The 6000-nt window shown below is 35.2% G+C and overlaps 1 protein-coding gene across 3 annotated transcripts in view; it reads right to left on the reverse strand.

The window, feature by feature from the left end:
* ISPD (isoprenoid synthase domain containing) overlaps window positions 1–6000 on the reverse strand; it is a 368880-nt gene that overhangs the window by 33225 nt on the left and 329655 nt on the right. The gene's annotated exons all lie outside the window — the stretch shown is intronic.

The raw sequence follows: 6000 nt of genomic DNA on the forward strand, positions 1-6000 counted from the left end.
GAGTAGGTGATGCCATCCAGCCATCTCATCCTCTGTCATCCCCTTCTCCTCCTGCCCCCAATCCCTCCCAGCATCAGGGTCTTTTCCAATGAGTCAACTCTTCACATGAGGTGGCCAAAGTTTCAGCTTTAGCATCAGTCCTTCCAATAAACACCCAGGACTGATCTCCTTTAGGATGGACTGGTTGGATCTCCTTGCAGTCCAAGGGACTCTCAAGAGTCTTCTCTAACACCACAGTTCAAAAGCATCAATTCTTTGGTGCTCAGCTTTCTTCAAAATCCAACTCTCACATCCATACATGACCACTGGAAAAACCATAGCCTTGACTAGATAGACCTTTGTTGGCAAAGTAATATCTCTGCTTTTTAATATGCTATCTAGGTTGGTCATAACTTTCTTACTCAAGATAAAATTGGGTTTCTGAAGGGAGGATATGGGCACTTAGGAGACTCTGTCTTGCATGTTTTATTTAATCCTCATAAAAAAATTAAACAAGTCAATAAAAAAAATCATAACTGTAAATTCTTCCTTCTGTTCTACACAGCCCATTAGTAAATTGAGGAATGGATTTCCAAAGTGCTAGGGTCAACTTCCTAACAGTGAACCCAGCCCTTACTCTACCAAATTGCAATAACTGGGAAGTTCCCGGGAAACTTTCTTCCTTTTGTATACTGCTGAGGATTAATTTATGGGAACTAAGTAACAAATTCTATATCCTATTTTTTAAAAAATCAGGTCGAAATGGGATAATATCAGGAAGGTATTCCTATGAGTTTGAAGTTTAAAGGTGAGGAGGTTCCCAACTTTCAGAATGGAGTATATTCCCTGTTTTTAGTTCTTTTAGACAAACCTAGACATCGTATTGAAAAGCAAAGACATCACTTTGCTGACAAAGGTCCATACAGCCAAAACTATAGTTTTTCCAGTAGTCATGTATGAATGTGAAGTTGGACCATAAGGAAGGCTAAGTACCGAAGAATAGATGCTTTCAGACTGTGGTCCTAGAGAAGACTGGAGAGTTCCTTGGACTGCAAGATCAAACAAATCAATCCTAAAGGAAATCAACCCTGAATATTCATCGGAAGGACTGATGCTGAAGCTGAAGGTCCAATACTTTGGCCGACTTATTGTAAAAGACCCTGATGTGGGCAAGATTGAAGGCAAAAGGAGAAGAGGGCAGCAGAGGATGAGATGGCTCAACGGCATGGCTGACTCAATGGACCTGAGTTTGAGCAAACTCTGAGAGATAGTGAAGGACGAGGAATGCTGGTGTGCTACAGTTCATGAGGTCACGAAGAGCCGGACATGACTTAGTAATTAAACAACAACATAGTTCATTTTAGTGAATTTTCAGTGAAAAGCCATATATATTTACCTATGTATTTATTTAGCCCTTATACTCTACAAACCTGCCTAGGTAGGATTCTGTCTTCTGCTTACTTTGTTTCTAGTACTACTTTTTATGACATGGCCATTTACACATTAACTAAATATCTATTGTGTATACACAAAGCGCTACACAGAAAACCAGGAGGTATATAGAAATCTATTAACAGGTAGTTTCTGTTATAAAAAATGTAAACTCTCTAAAGATTTTTATGATGAAATATATATATCAAAAATTTAAAGAATAAGACAGAAGTTAACACCTTAATATTCTTAGATACACAGCTCAAAGTTTGCTTGGAAATAAGCAGAAAATCAAGGAAACTGAAGTGTTTCATTCTGATCAAGTAAATGAAACTTTGGTTTCATCTGTTTTATATAAAAGTCCATCTACTCCATATTAAATAATTTTTGTAAAATGGATTTCAGTGATAGAAACAACCTTTTTAAACCAAAGATAATAGTAGATAGGAGGAAATAAATGGTTATAAGTAACATACAGATAATGATGCGTGCTCATTGGACCAACTGTCTCATAAAAGTCAACCAAGCCTTCTAGGACTTGAGCTGGGAGTTTAGAAGTACAGAGAATACAATTCCCCAGAACCAAAGAAAGGAAAATGCTGTGAGGACCCCGAGGGCCTAAAATCCATGCTCTATTCTATGGAAGACACCATCACAACTAACAAAAGCCCTGGGTTGGGATATTATTAGTTGTACAAGTTTGAAACCGAGGTCGAAAATTTAAATCATATACTCAAGACAATACCCATGGACAATGACTCCTCAGGTGATTTATTCAATGAGAGAACTACTTTGAAAAGAACCATCTGGAGCAAGAATGATGGAAGAGGGCTTAGAGCAGCATTTCTTAATCTAAGCATTACTGTCACTTTGGACTGATAAATTGTTATGCGGGTGTGATGTCCTGCGCTTTATCTGATGTTCATCATTATCAATGGCCTGTACTTACTACATGCCCATAAGACCACATCCTCAGTTGTAACAACTCCACCTGTCTCCAAATATTGCCAAATGTCCCCTGGGGGCAAAATTCCCTCTGGTTGAATACCACTGGATGAGAGGTAGAGAGAGCAATTATCTTTAGATATAAAGTGAGAGGGACCTTGACTCAAGTGGTGCAGCCAAGACCTATATGGGTCTTACATACATAATGAAGAAAACATATACAGAATTCACTTATTGATTCAAACTTCTAGTTTCTATAATGGAAAAATAATACTCAAAAATGGAAATTAGAGAATTTATATTTTAATGAGGTGAGTGAAAGAGTGGAAAGAGAGATATTGGGTAGATGATCTCTTCATATGAAACCTAAGTCTACAGAGAATGCTATGCTATGCTAAGTCACTTCAGTCGTGTCCAACTCTGTGCGACCCCATAGACGGCAGACCACCAGGCTCCCCCGGCCCTGGGATTCTCCAGGCAAGAACACTGGAGTGGCTTGCCATACAGAGAATAATTAACTATAAAAACCTTTTCTGAACTGTTGACAGATAAAAATGAAAATAGAAGTAAATGATATAGAAATGGTCTGAAAATACAGGCAATCCGGTCATTCCTAAACTTGCTTTAGTAAATTATGACTGAATTTCAGCTAGATCAGATACAAATTTACCTCTTGTCAAAATATCAGAAATGTTCCTAAAATGATGCACAAAATTAAATCTAACCATAAAGCAAAGCTACCATGAGACATTCCATATTTAAGTGAACACTGTATCAAACTTTTCTGAAAAGTAAAGAGGGATTTTGCAGTTCACTTATATACTGTTTTCAAAGTCTGGATTTTTACATTGTATTTCCTCAATACACTATTAAAAAGAGTAAATAAATTCCACAAGGTGTCCTTGGCCTAGATCTCAAAACCACTTTATTTCAATATATCTTCGCAAAGATTAAGAATTTTCTGCCTTTTGATGATCATGATTTTATCGTTATTGTTAGGTGCTTTTGGTAATGCTCACAACGAAACAGAAAAGCTGTATGTTTTCAACAGGCATAATTTCAAATGCACAGCCAGAAGGTTTTAATAAATTAAGACAAGTACAGTGTCCAGCAGAAGGTTAATCTATACCTCTGTGAAGACCCTTGTTGGACAGGTCCTTGAATACTTTGTGGTTAGGTAAGACTATTATATAAACTCTATATTGAGCTTCATGCCTTGCAATTACGTTGTGTTATTTGTGAAAGCTCTTTCAACTTATTTGGAATTTTGCTTTCTCAACTGGCACCAATTACATATTCAAAGACCACCAGAAATAATTCTTCCATCCCTTTTGGGATCCACAAGCTTGTTATGAACACCTAAGCAACTGTACAGGAACGTTATACTTTGATAATAAACAAGGCCAGGGAGATGATTTCTTCCATTAGAAAAACTCCTGCTCATAAATAATTCAAAAATAAAAAGAGAAATGATAATTCCACCAACATAGGCAACATTATCTGAAATCAGAGCCACCCTGCGCAGGATTTTGAATTTTGAAAGCAACAGCTCACACAAATGAGTGACTACTGCTTGCCCTGTCAATACATTCATCTAACAAAGCCTCCTCCATATGAGCAACCGCAAACATTTATGACTTCAGTTGTTAATCTCCCATGAAAAACTATTTCCATACTATTTTTAACTTGTATATGGAAATGATTATCTGTTTACCTCTGAAGCATGAAAACTCTTACAGCACCCTTTATAATGTATTTATGTACCATTTTCCTTCTCATGTCCTTGTCAGAAGTATTCACATCTTCCTCCCAGAACAAAAGTTGAGAAGCAGGCTGATTTCTTTTTTTTATTTTATTATTAAATTATTATTTTTTTTTACTTTACAATATTGTATTTTCAATCGGCTCCTTTTTGTCTTCCAAATTCTCATGCTACTGGACCTACTTCTCAATAGCTTTTCAATTCTACCTTCTTAGACAAAAAATGTAGTTAGTTGTGTGATACTTGGAAGAGTAGATTGTATGGCAAATGAAATTCATAATTCACCTGGACCACATATGTATAAAATTAAGTATTAAATATTTTACTATAAGTTAGAAATTGATATTTTAAAAATATAAGAAGCCTTTTAAGACAATTATGGACCTGAATGAAGATTTCTTGAATGCCCTTTTACCAAGTGTTTTAAATTAATTGTCACTTAATAACCATATGATATGAATATTATTTTATCTTTACAGATGAGAAAAATTAAGGATCTCATGAAAGTTAACAGAGCAAATAAGTGATGGTCCTGTGTATTAAATCTAGTTCTATCTGAATTTCAAAAATAACATTTTTTCCTATGATTCCAAATTCTATTCTTTCTGAATTTAAGGACTCAGTGACCAATGAGACTGACTTCAAATAAGTAGAACCTGAAATAGAGTTATAAAAGCAGTTAATGCAAATGATTATGGAGACACATATGGTATTTATTCTTAAGGAAACTCATAGTTTCACTTTGGAGACACTTTTATTTCTATGGTGTCTTTTAGAGCTGTCTCTATTGCATCAAATACATGGAACAACAGCACTGCACATAGATTTCACAGAAGAAAAGAGCTATCCATTGTTTATTACAATGGAATGAGATAGGATGGTGAATTATATGCATAACCAATAGTATCATATTATTACTGCATATAAAATATAATAGTATAATTGCATTAATATTTTATAGACTATATATTAATTTTAATTATAGTATTAATATATAACATATTATATAAAGATACATATATATACATATATGTGTAAATCTTTATAGATGATAAATCTTCTCATTAACCACACCTCACTCTACCTCCATCTATAATGGATACCTCCTTTCTTCCATGAACTCTTCTCTGTGAAGTGCTGATGTTCCATATATTTGATACACACACATATATATTACACAAATATGTATATATTATATATGAAGTATCTATACATCATATATACTTTAATATATATGTATGCATATATAATATTTTAAAATCACAATCTGTAAAAGCAATTCTTACTATAAAAGTATTCCCTATGTCTGAGAGCTCTGATCTCTATAATTGGGGCCAAGTTTGAATTCACTAAGAAAACCTGATTAAGACACTACTTTATTTATTTTTTATAGTATATACACTTTTATTTTATTTTTTACTTTACAATATTGTATTGGTTTTGCCATACATCAACATGCATCCACCACGGGTGTACACGTGTTCCCCATCCTGAACCCCCACCCACCTCCCTCCCCATACCATCCCTCTGGGTCATCCCAGTGTACCAGCCCCAAGCTTCCTGTATCCTGCATCGAACCTGGACTGGGGATTCATTTCTTATATGATATTATACATGTTTTAATGCCATTCTCCCAAATCATCCCCCAACTCCCTCTCCCACAGAGTCCAAGAGACTGTTCTATACATCAGTGTCTCTTTTGCTGTCTTGCATACAGGGTTGTCGTTACCATCTTTCTAATTCCATATATATGCATTAGTATACTGTATTGGTGTTTTTCTTTCTGGCTTACTTCACTCTGTATAATAGGCTCCAGTTTCATCCACCTGATTAGAACTGATTCAAATGTAGTCTTTTTAATGGCTGAGTAATACTCCATTGTG

This window comes from Bison bison, unplaced genomic scaffold (assembly GCF_000754665.1).
Source record: "Bison bison bison isolate TAMUID 2011002044 unplaced genomic scaffold, Bison_UMD1.0 scf7180017864479, whole genome shotgun sequence".
Taxonomy (NCBI): Eukaryota; Metazoa; Chordata; class Mammalia; order Artiodactyla; family Bovidae; genus Bison; species Bison bison.